This window comes from Pleurodeles waltl, chromosome 7 (assembly GCF_031143425.1).
Source record: "Pleurodeles waltl isolate 20211129_DDA chromosome 7, aPleWal1.hap1.20221129, whole genome shotgun sequence".
In the NCBI taxonomy this organism is placed as follows: Eukaryota; Metazoa; Chordata; class Amphibia; order Caudata; family Salamandridae; genus Pleurodeles; species Pleurodeles waltl.
Window position 1 is genome coordinate 1,095,969,662 of NC_090446.1, and position 12,814 is coordinate 1,095,982,475.

Below are 12,814 nucleotides of genomic sequence, written 5' to 3' on the forward strand. Positions count from 1 at the left end.
AACAATGATACCTCACTTGTGTGGGTAGGCCTAGCGCCCGCGACAAGAAATGCCCCAAAATGCAACGTGGACACATCACATTTTTGAAAGAAAACAGAGGTGTTTTTTGCAAAGTGCCTACCTGTAGATTTTGACCTCTAGCTCAGCCGGCACCTAGGGAAACGTACAAAACCTGTGCTTTTTTGGAAACTAAAGACCTAGGGGAATCCAAGATGGGGGTGACTTGTGGGGCTCTGACCAGGTTCTGTTATCCAGAATTCTTTGCAAACCTCAAAATTTGGCTAAAAAAACACGTTTTCCTCACATTTTGGTAACAGATAGTTCTGGAATCAGAGAGGAACCCCAATTTTATTCCACCCAGCGTTCCCCCAAGTCTCCTGATAAAAATGATACCTCACATGTGTGGGTAGGCCTAGCGCCCGTGACAGGAAACGCCCCAAAACACAACGTGGACACATCACATTTCTTTTAAGAAAATAGAGGTGTTTTTTACAAAGTGCCTACCTGTAGATTTTGGCCTCTAGCTCAGCCGGCACCTAGGGAAACCTACCAAACCTATGCATTTTTCAAAACTAGAGACCTAGGAGAATACAAGATGGGGTGACTTGTGAGCCTCTGACCAGGTTCTGTTACCCAGAATCCTTTGCAAACCTCAAAATGTGGCTAAAAAAACACATTTTCCTCAAATTTCGGTAACAGAAAGTTCTGGAATCTGAGAGGAGCCACAAATTTCCTTCCACCCAGCGTTCCCTCCAAGTCTCCTGATAAAAATGATACCTCACTTGTGTGGGTAGGCCTAGCGCCTGCGACAGGAAATGCCCCAAAACGCAACGTGGACACATCACATTTTTTAAAGAAAACAGAGGTGTTTTTTGCAAATTGCCTACCTGTAGATTTTGGCCTCTAGCTCAGCCGGCACCTAGGGAAACCTACCAAACCTGTGCATTTTTTAAAACTAGAGACCAAGGGGAATCGAAGATGGAGTGACTTGTGGGGCTCTGACCAGGTTCTGTTACCCAGAATCCTTTGCAAACCTCAAAATTTGGCTAAGAATACACATTTTCCTCAAATTTTGGTGACAGAATGTTCTGGAATCAGAGAGGAGCCACAAATTTCCTTCCACCCAGCGTTCCCCCAAGTCTCCCGATAAAAATGATACCTCACTTGTGTGGGTAGGCCTAGCACCCGTGACAGGAAACGCCCCAAAACACAACGTGGACACATCATATTTTTTTAAAGAAAACAGAGGTGTTTTTGCAAAGTGCCTACCTGTTGATTTTGGCCTCTAGCTCAGCCGGCACCTAGGGAAACCTACCAAACCTATGCATTTTTGAAAACTAGAGACCTAGGGGAATCCAAGATGGGGTGACTTGTGGGGCTCTGACCAGGTTCTGTTACCCAGAATTCTTTGCAAACCTCAAAATTTGGCTAAAAAAACACGTTTTCCTCACATTTCGGTGACAGATAGTTCTGGAATCAGAGAGGAGCCACAAATTTCCTTCCACCCAGCGTTCCCCCAAGTCTCCCGATAAAAATGATACCTCACTTGTGTGGGTAGGCCTAGCGCCCGTGACATGAAACGCCCCAAAAAACAACATGGACACATCACATTTTTGAAAGAAAACAGAGGTGTTTTTTGCAAATTGCCTACCTGTAGATTTTGGCCTCTAGCTCAGCCGGCACCTAGGGAAACCTACCAAACCTGTGCATTTTTGAAAACTAGAAACCTAGGGGAATCCAAGATGGGGTGACTTGTGGGGGTCTGACTAGGTTATGTTACCCAGAATCCTTTGCAAACCTCAAAATTTGGCTAAAAAAACACATTTTCCTCAAATTTCGTGACAGAAAGTTCTGGAATCTGAGAGGAGCCACAAATTTCCTTCCACCCAGCTTTCCCCCAAGTCTCCCGATAACAATGATACCTCACTTGTGTGGGTAGGCCTAGCGCCCGCGACAAGAAATGCCCCAAAATGCAACGTGGACACATCACATTTTTGAAAGAAAACAGAGGTGTTTTTTGCAAAGTGCCTACCTGTAGATTTTGGCCTCTAGCTCAGCCGGCACCTAGGGAAACGTACAAAACCTGTGCTTTTTTGGAAACTAAAGACCTAGGGGAATCCAAGATGGGGGTGACTTGTGGGGCTCTGACCAGGTTCTGTTACCCAGAATTCTTTGCAAACCTCAAAATTTGGCTAAAAAAACACGTTTTCCTCATATTTTGGTAACAGATAGTTCTGGAATCAGAGAGGAACCCCAATTTTATTCCACCCAGCGTTCCCCCAAGTCTCCTGATAAAAATGATACCTCACATGTGTGGGTAGGCCTAGCGCCCGTGACAGGAAACGCCCCAAAACACAACGTGGACACATCACATTTCTTTTAAGAAAATAGAGGTGTTTTTTACAAAGTGCCTACCTGTAGATTTTGGCCTCTAGCTCAGCCGGCACCTAGGGAAACCTACCAAACCTATGCATTTTTCAAAACTAGAGACCTAGGAGAATACAAGATGGGGTGACTTGTGAGCCTCTGACCAGGTTCTGTTACCCAGAATCCTTTGCAAACCTCAAAATGTGGCTAAAAAAACACATTTTCCTCAAATTTCGGTAACAGAAAGTTCTGGAATCTGAGAGGAACCACAAATTTCCTTCCACCCAGCGTTCCCCCCAAGTCTCCTGATAAAAATGATACCTCACTTGTGTGGGTAGGCCTAGCGCCTGCGACAGGAAATGCCCCAAAACGCAACGTGGACACATCACATTTTTGAATGAAAAAAGAGGTGTTTTTTGCAAATTGCCTACCTGTAGATTTTGGCCTCTAGCTCAGCCGGCACCTAGGGAAACCTACCAAACCTGTGCATTTTTTAAAACTAGAGACCTAGGGGAATCGAAGATGGAGTGACTTGTGGGGCTCTGACCAGGTTCTGTTACCCAGAATCCTTTGCAAACCTCAAAATTTGGCTAAGAAAACACATTTTCCTCAAATTTTGGTGACAGAATGTTCTGGAATCAGAGAGGAGCCACAAATTTCCTTCCACCCAGCGTTCCCCCCAAGTCTCCCGATAAAAATGATACCTCACTTGTGTGGGTAGGCCTAGCGCCCGTGACAGGAAACGCCCCAAAACACAACGTGGACACATCATATTTTTTTAAAGAAAACAGAGGTGTTTTTGCAAAGTGCCTACCTGTTGATTTTGGCCTCTAGCTCAGCCGGCACCTAGGGAAACCTACCAAACCTATGCATTTTTGAAAACTAGAGACCTAGGGGAATCCAAGATGGGGTGACTTGTGGGGCTCTGACCAGGTTCTGTTACCCAGAATTCTTTGCAAACCTCAAAATTTGGCTAAAAAAACACATTTTCCTCAAATTTTGGTGACAGAAAGTTCTGGAATCAGAGAGGAGCCACAAATTTCCATCCACCCAGCGTTCCCCCACGTCTCCCGATAAAAATAATACCTCACTTGTGTGGGTAGGCCTAGCGCCCGCGACAGGAAATGCCCCAAAACGCAACGTGGACACATCACATTTTTGAAAGAAAACAGAGGTGTTTTTTGCAAATTGCCTACCTGTAGATTTTGGCCTCTAGCTCAGCCGGCACCTAGGGAATCCTACCAAACCTGTGCATTTTTGAAAACTAGAGACCTATGGGAATCCAAGATGGGGTGACTTGTGGGGCTCTGACCAGGTTCTGTTAAGCTGAATCCTTTGCAAACCTCAAAATTTGGCTAAGAAAACACATTGTCCTCAAATTTTGGTGACAGAAAGTTCTGGAATCAGAGAGGAGCCACACATTTCCTTCCACCCAGCGTTCCCCCAAGTCTCCCGATAAAAATGATACCTCACTTGTGTGGGTAGGCCTAGCGCCCGCGACAGGCAATGCCCCAAAACGCAACGTGGACACATCACATTTTTGAAAGAAAACAGAGGTGTTTTTTGCAAATTGCCTACATGTAGATTTTGGCCTCTAGCTCAGCCGGCACCTAGGGAAACCTACCAAACCTGTGCATTTTTGAAAACTAGAAACCTAGGGGAATCCAAGATGGGGTGACTTGTGGGGGTCTGACTAAGTTATGTTACCCAGAATCCTTTGCAAACCTCAAAATTTGGCTAAAAAAACACATTTTCCTCAAATTTTAATGACAGAAAGTTCTGGAATCTGAGAGGAGCCACAAATTTCCTTCCATCCAGCGTTCCCCCAAGTCTCCCGATAAAAATGATACCTCACTTGTGAGGGTAGGCCTAGCGCCCGCGACAGCAAATGCCCCAAAACGCAACGTGGACACATAACATTTTTTTAAAGAAAACAGAGGTGTTTTTTGCAAAGTTCCTACCTGTAGATTTTGGCCTCTAGCTCAGCCGGCACCTAGGGAAACGTACGAAACCTGTGCATTTTTGGAAACTAAAGACCTAGGGGAATCCAAGATGGGGGTGACTTGTGGGGCTCTGACCAGGTTCTGTTACCCAGAATTCTTTGCAAACCTCAAAATTTGGCTAAAAAAACACGTTTTCCTCACATTTCGGTGACAGATAGTTCTGGAATCAGAGAGGAGCCACAAATTTCCTTCCACCCAGCATTCCCCCAAGTCTCCCGATAACAATGATACCTCACTTGTGTGGGTAGGCCTAGCGCCCGTGACATGAAACGCCCCAAAAAACAACATGGACACATCACATTTTTTTAAAGAAAACAGAGGTGTTTTTTGCAAAGTGCCTACCTGTAGATTTTGGCCTGTAGCTCAGCCGGGACCAAGGGAAACCTACCAAACCTGTGCATTTTTGAAAACTAGAGACCTAGGGGAATCCAAGATGGGATGACTTGTGGGGCTCTGACCAGGTTCTGTTACCCAGAATCCTTTGCAAACCTCAAAATTTGGCTAAAAAAACACATTTTCCTCAAATTTCGTGACAGAAAGTTCTGGAATCTGAGAGGAGCCACAAATTTCCTTCCACCCAGCTTTCCCCCAAGTCTCCCGATAACAATGATACCTCACTTGTGTGGGTAGGCCTAGCGCCCGCGACAAGAAATGCCCCAAAATGCAACGTGGACACATCACATTTTTGAAAGAAAACAGAGGTGTTTTTTGCAAAGTGCCTACCTGTAGATTTTGGCCTCTAGCTCAGCCGGCACCTAGGGAAACGTACAAAACATGTGCTTTTTTGGAAACTAAAGACCTAGGGGAATCCAAGATGGGGGTGACTTGTGGGGCTCTGACCAGGTTCTGTTACCCAGAATTCTTTGCAAACCTCAAAATTTGGCTAAAAAAACACGTTTTCCTCACATTTTGGTAACAGATAGTTCTGGAATCAGAGAGGAACCCCAATTTTATTCCACCCAGCGTTCCCCCAAGTCTCCTGATAAAAATGATACCTCACATGTGTGGGTAGGCCTAGCGCCCGTGACAGGAAACGCCCCAAAACACAACGTGGACACATCACATTTCTTTTAAGAAAATAGAGGTGTTTTTTACAAAGTGCCTACCTGTAGATTTTGGCCTCTAGCTCAGCCGGCACCTAGGGAAACCTACCAAACCTATGCATTTTTCAAAACTAGAGACCTAGGAGAATACAAGATGGGGTGACTTGTGAGCCTCTGACCAGGTTCTGTTACCCAGAATCCTTTGCAAACCTCAAAATGTGGCTAAAAAAACACATTTTCCTCAAATTTCGGTAACAGAAAGTTCTGGAATCTGAGAGGAACCACAAATTTCCTTCCACCCAGCGTTCCCCCCAAGTCTCCTGATAAAAATGATACCTCACTTGTGTGGGTAGGCCTAGCGCCTGCGACAGGAAATGCCCCAAAACGCAACGTGGACACATCACATTTTTGAATGAAAAAAGAGGTGTTTTTTGCAAATTGCCTACCTGTAGATTTTGGCCTCTAGCTCAGCCGGCACCTAGGGAAACCTACCAAACCTGTGCATTTTTTAAAACTAGAGACCTAGGGGAATCGAAGATGGAGTGACTTGTGGGGCTCTGACCAGGTTCTGTTACCCAGAATCCTTTGCAAACCTCAAAATTTGGCTAAGAAAACACATTTTCCTCAAATTTTGGTGACAGAATGTTCTGGAATCAGAGAGGAGCCACAAATTTCCTTCCACCCAGCGTTCCCCCAAGTCTCCCGATAAAAATGATACCTCACTTGTGTGTGTAGGCCTAGTGCCCGCGACAGGCAATGCCCCAAAACGCAACGTGGACACATCACATTTTTGAAAGAAAACAGAGGTGTTTTTTGCAAATTGTCTACCTGTAGATTTTGGCCTCTAGCTCAGCCGGCACCTAGGGAATCCTACCAAACCTGTGCATTTTTGAAAACTAGAGACCTATGGGAATCCAAGATGGGGTGACTTGTGGGGCTCTGACCAGGTTCTGTTAAGCTGAATCCTTTGCAAACCTCAAAATTTGGCTAAGAAAACACATTGTCCTCAAATTTTGGTGACAGAAAGTTCTGGAATCAGAGAGGAGCCACACATTTCCTTCCACCCAGCGTTCCCCCAAGTCTCCCGATAAAAATGATACCTCACTTGTGTGGGTAGGCCTAGCGCCCGCGACAGGAAATGCCCCAAAACGCAACGTGGACACATCACATTTTTGAAAGAAAACAGAGGTGTTTTTTGCAAATTGCCTACCTGTAGATTTTGGCCTCTAGCTCAGCCGGCACCTAGGGAAACCTACCAAACCTGTGCATTTTTGAAAACTAGAAACCTAGGGGAATCCAAGATGGGGTGACTTGTGGGGGTCTGACTAGGTTATGTTACCCAGAATCCTTTGCAAAACTCAAAATTTGGCTAAAAAAACAAATTTTCCTCAAATTTTAATGACAGAAAGTTCTGGAATCTGAGAGGAGCCACAAATTTCCTTCCATCCAGCGTTCCCCCAAGTCTCCCGATAAAAATGATACCTCACTTGTGAGGGTAGGCCTAGCGCCCGCGACAGCAAATGCCCCAAAACGCAACGTGGACACATAACATTTTTTGAAAGAAAACAGAGGTGTTTTTTGCAAAGTTCCTACCTGTAGATTTTGGCCTCTAGCTCAGCCGGCACCTAGGGAAACGTACGAAACCTGTGCATTTTTGGAAACTAAAGACCTAGGGGAATCCAAGATGGGGGTGACTTGTGGGGCTCTGACCACGTTCTGTTACCCAGAATTCTTTGCAAACCTCAAAATTTGGCTAAAAAAACACGTTTTCCTCACATTTCGGTGACAGATAGTTCTGGAATCAGAGAGGAGCCACAAATTTCCTTCCACCCAGCGTTCCCCCAAGTCTCCCGATAAAAATGATACCTCACTTGTGTGGGTAGGCCTAGCGCCCGTGACATGAAACGCCCCAAAAAACAACATGGACACATCACATTTTTTTAAAGAAAACAGAGGTGTGTTTTGCAAAGTGCCTACCTGTAGATTTTGGCCTGTAGCTCAGCCGGCACCAAGGGAAACCTACCAAACCTGTGCATTTTTTAAAACTAGAGACCTAGGGGAATCCAAGATGGGGTGACTTGTGGGGCTCTGACCAGGTTCTGTTACCCAGAATCCTTTGCAAACCTCAAAATTTGGCTAAAAAAACACATTTTCCTCAAATTTCGTGACAGAAAGTTCTGGAATCTGAGAGGAGCCACAAATTTCCTTCCACCCAGCATTCCCCCAAGTCTCCCGATAACAATGATACCTCACTTGTGTGGGTAGGCCTAGCGCCCGCGACAGGAAATGCCCCGAAATGCAACGTGGACACATCACATTTTTGAAAGAAAACAGAGGTGTTTTTTGCAAAGTGCCTACCTGTAGATTTTGGCCTCTAGCTCAGCCGGCACCTAGGGAAACGTACAAAACCTGTGCTTTTTTGGAAACTAAAGACCTAGGGGAATCCAAGATGGGGGTGACTTGTGGGGCTCTGACCAGGTTCTGTTACCCAGAATTCTTTGCAAACCTCAAAATTTGGCTAAAAAAACACGATTTCCTCACATTTTGGTAACAGATAGTTCTGGAATCAGAGAGGAACCCCAATTTTCTTCCACCCAGCGTTCCCCCAAGTCTCCTGATAAAAATGATACCTCACATGTGTGGGTAGGCCTAGCGCCCGTGACATGAAACGCCCCAAAAAACAACATGGACCCATCACATTTTTTTAAAGAAAACAGAGGTGTTTTTTGCAAAGTGCCTACCTGTAGATTTTGGCCTGTAGCTCAGCCGGCACCAAGGGAAACCTACCAAACCTGTGCATTTTTGAAAACTAGAGACCTAGGGGAATCCAAGATGGGGTGACTTGTGGGGCTCTGACCAGGTTCTGTTACCCAGAATCCTTTGCAAACCTCAAAATTTGGCTAAAAAAACACATTTTCCTCAAATTTCGTGACAGAAAGTTCTGGAATCTGAGATGAGCCACAAATTTCCTTCCACCCAGCATTCCCCCAAGTCTCCCGATAACAATGATATCTCACTTGTGTGGGTAGGCCTAGCGCCCGCGACAGGAAATGCCCCAAAACGCAACGTGGACACATCACATTTTTGAAAGAAAACAGAGGTGTTTTTTGCAAATTGCCTACCTGTAGATTTTGGCCTCTAGCTCAGCCGGCACCTAGGGAATCCTACCAAACCTGTGCATTTTTGAAAACTAGAGACCCATGGGAATCCAAGATGGGGTGACTTGTGGGGCTCTGACCAGGTTCTGTTAAGCTGAATCCTTTGCAAACCTCAAAATTTGGCTAAGAAAACACATTGTCCTCAAATTTTGGTGACAGAAAGTTCTGGAATCAGAGAGGAGCCACACATTTCCTTCCACCCAGCGTTCCCCCAAGTCTCCCGATAAAAATGATACCTCACTTGTGTGGGTAGGCCTAGCACCCGCGACAGGAAATGCCCCAAAACGCAACGTGGAAACATCACATTTTTGAAAGAAAACTGAGGTGTTTTTTGCAAATTGCCTACCTGTAGATTTTGACCTCTAGCTCAGCCGGCACCTAGGGAAACCTACCAAACCTGTGCATTTTTGAAAACTAGAAACCTAGGGGAATCTAAGATGGGGTGACTTGTGGGGGTCTGACTAGGTTATGTTACCCAGAATCCTTTGCAAACCTCAAAATTTGGCTAAAAAAACACATTTTCCTTAAATTTTAATGACAGAAAGTTCTGGAATCTGAGAGGAGCCACAAATTTCCTTCCATCTAGCGTTCCCCCAAGTCTCCCGATAAAAATGATACCTCACTTGTAAGGGTAGGCCTAGCGCCCGCGACAGCAAATGCCCCAAAACGCAACGTGGACACATAACATTTTTTGAAAGAAAACAGAGGTGTTTTCTGCAAAGTTCCTACCTGTAGATTTTGGCCTCTAGCTCAGCCGGCACCTAGGGAAACGTACGAAACCTGTGCATTTTTGGAAACTAAAGACCTAGGGGAATCCAAGATGGGGGTGACTTGTGGGGCTCTGACCACGTTCTGTTACCCAGAATTCTTTGCAAACCTCAAAATTTGGCTAAAAAAACACGTTTTCCTCACATTTCGGTGACAGATAGTTCTGGAATCAGAGAGGAGCCACAAATTTCCTTCCACCCAGCGTTCCCCCAAGTCTCCCGATAAAAATGATACCTCACTTGTGTGGGTAGGCCTAATGCCCGTGACATGAAACGCCCCAAAAAACAACATGGACACATCACATTTTTTGAAAGAAAACAGAGGTGTGTTTTGCAAAGTGCCTACCTGTAGATTTTGGCCTGTAGCTCAGCCGGCACCAAGGGAAACCTACCAAACCTGTGCATTTTCTAAAACTAGAGACCTAGGGGAATCCAAGATGGGGTGACTTGTGGGGCTCTGACCAGGTTCTGTTACCCAGAATCCTTTGCAAACCTCCAAATTTGGCTAAAAAAACACATTTTCCTCAAATTTCGTGACAGAAAGTTCTGGAATCTGAGAGGAGCCACAAATTTCCTTCCACCCAGCATTCCCCCAAGTCTCCCGATAACAATGATACCTCACTTGTGTGGGTAGGCCTAGCGCCCGCGACAGGAAATGCCCCAAAATGCAACGTGGACACATCACATTTTTGAAAGAAAACAGAGGTGTTTTTTGCAAAGTGCCTACCTGTAGATTTTGGCCTCTAGCTCAGCCGGCACCTAGGGAAACGTACAAAACCTGTGCTTTTTTGGAAACTAAAGACCTAGGGGAATCCAAGATGGGGGTGACTTGTGGGGCTCTGACCAGGTTCTGTTACCCAGAATTCTTAGCAAACCTCAAAATTTGGCTAAAAAAACACGTTTTCCTCACATTTTGGTGACAGATAGTTCTGGAATCAGAGAGGAACCCCAATTTTCTTCCACCCAGCGTTCCCCCAAGTCTCCTGATAAAAATGATACCTCACATGTGTGGGTAGGCCTAGCGCCCGTGACATGAAACGCCCCAAATAACAACATGGACACATCACATTTTTTGAAAGAAAACAGAGGTGTTTTTTGCAAAGTGCCTACCTGTAGATTTTGGCCTGCAGCTCAGCCGGCACCAAGGGAAACCTACCAAACCTGTGCATTTTTGAAAACTAGAGACCTAGGGGAATCCAAGATGGGGTGACTTGTGGGGCTCTGACCAGGTTCTGTTACCCAGAATCCTTTGCAAACCTCAAAATTTGGCTAAAAAAAACCATTTTCCTCAAATTTTGTGACAGAATGTTCTGGAATCTGAGATGAGCCACAAATTTCCTTCCACCCAGCATTCCCCCAAGTCTCCCGATAACAATGATACCTCACATGTGTGGGTAGGCCTAGCGCCCGTGACAGGAAACGCCCCAAAACACAACGTGGACACATCACATTTCTTTTAAGAAAATAGAGGTGTTTTTTACAAAGTGCCTACCTGTAGATTTTGGCCTCTAGCTCAGCCGGCACCTAGGGAAAACTACCAAACCTATGCATTTTTCAAAACTAGAGGCCTAGGAGAATACAAGATGGGGTGACTTGTGGGGCTCTGACCAGGTTCTGTTACCCAGAATCCTTTGCAAACCTCAAAATGTGGCTAAAAAAACACATTTTCCTCAAATTTCGGTAACAGAAAGTTCTGGAATCTGAGAGGACCCACAAATTTCCTTCCACCCAGCGTTCCCCCCAAGTCTCCTGATAAAAATGATACCTCACTTGAGTGGGTAGGCCTAGCGCCTGCGACAGGAAATGCCCCAAAACGCAACGTGGACACATCACATTTTTGAAAGAAAACAGAGGTGTTTTTTGCAAATTGCCTACCTGTAGATTTTGGCCTCTAGCTCAGCCGGCACCTAGGGAAACCTACCAAACCTGTGCATTTTTTTTAAACTAGAGACCTAGGGGAATCGAAGATGGAGTGACTTGTGGGGCTCTGACCAGGTTCTGTTACCCAGAATCCTTTGCAAACCTCAAAATTTGGCTAAGAAAACACATTGTCCTCAAATTTTGGTGACAGAAAGTTCTGGAATCAGAGAGGAGCCACAAATTTCCTTCCACCCAGCGTTCCCCCCAAGTCTCCCGATAAAAATGATACCTCACTTGTGTGGGTAGGCCTAGCGCCCGTGACAGGAAACGCCCCAAAACACAACGTGGACACATCAAATTTTTTTAAAGAAAACAGAGGTGTTTTTGCAAATTGCCTACCTGTTGATTTTGGCCTCTAGCTCAGCCGGCACCTAGGGAAACCTACCAAACCTATGCATTTTTGAAAACTAGAGACCTAGGGGAATCCAAGATGGGGTGACTTGTGGGGCTCTGACCAGGTTCTGTTACCCAGAATCCTTTGCAAACCTCAAAATTTGGCTAAAAAAACACATTTTCCTCAAATTTTGGTGACAGAAAGTTCTGGAATCAGAGAGGAGCCACAAATTTCCATCCACCCAGCGTTCCCCCAAGTCTCCCGATAAAAATGATACCTCACTTGTGTGGGTAGGCCTAGCGCCCGCGACAGGAAATGCCCCAAAACGCAACATGGACACATCACATTTTTTAAAGAAAACAGAGGTGTTTTTTGCAAATTGCCTACCTGTAGATTTTGGCCTCTAGCTCAGCCGGCACCTAGAGAATCCTACCAAACCTGTGCATTTTTGAAAACTAGAGACCTATGGGAATCCAAGATGGGGTGACTTGTGGGGCTCTGACCAGGTTCTGTTAAGCTGAATCCTTTGCAAACCTCAAAATTTGGCTAAGAAAACACATTGTCCTCAAATTTTGGTGACAGAAAGTTCTGGAATCAGAGAGGAGCCACACATTTCCTTCCACCCAGCGTTCCCCCAAGTCTCCCGATAAAAATGATACCTCACTTGTGTGGGTAGGCCTAGCGCCCGCGACAGGAAATGCCCCAAAACGCAACGTGGACACATCACATTTTTGAAAGAAAACAGAGGTGTTTTTTGCAAATTGCCTACCTGTAGATTTTGGCCTCTAGCTCAGCTGGCACCTAGGGAAACCTACCAAACCTGTGCATTTTTGAAAACTAGAAACCTAGGGGAATCCAAGATGGGGTGACTTGTGGGGGTCTGACTAGGTTATGTTACCCAGAATCCTTTGCAAACCTCAAAATTTGGCTAAAAAAACACATTTTCCTCAAATTTTTATGACAGAAAGTTCTGGAATCTGAGAGGAGCCACAAATTTCCTTCCATCCAGCGTTCCCCCAATTCTCCCGATAGAAATGATACCTCACTTGTGAGGGTAGGCCTAGCGCCCGCGACAGCAAATGCCCCAAAACGCAACGTGGACACATAACATTTTTTGAAAGAAAACAGAGGTGTTTTTTGCAAAGTTCCTACCTGTAGATTTTGGCCTCTAGCTCAGCCGGCACCAAGGGAAACCTACCAAACCTGTGCATTTTTGAAAACT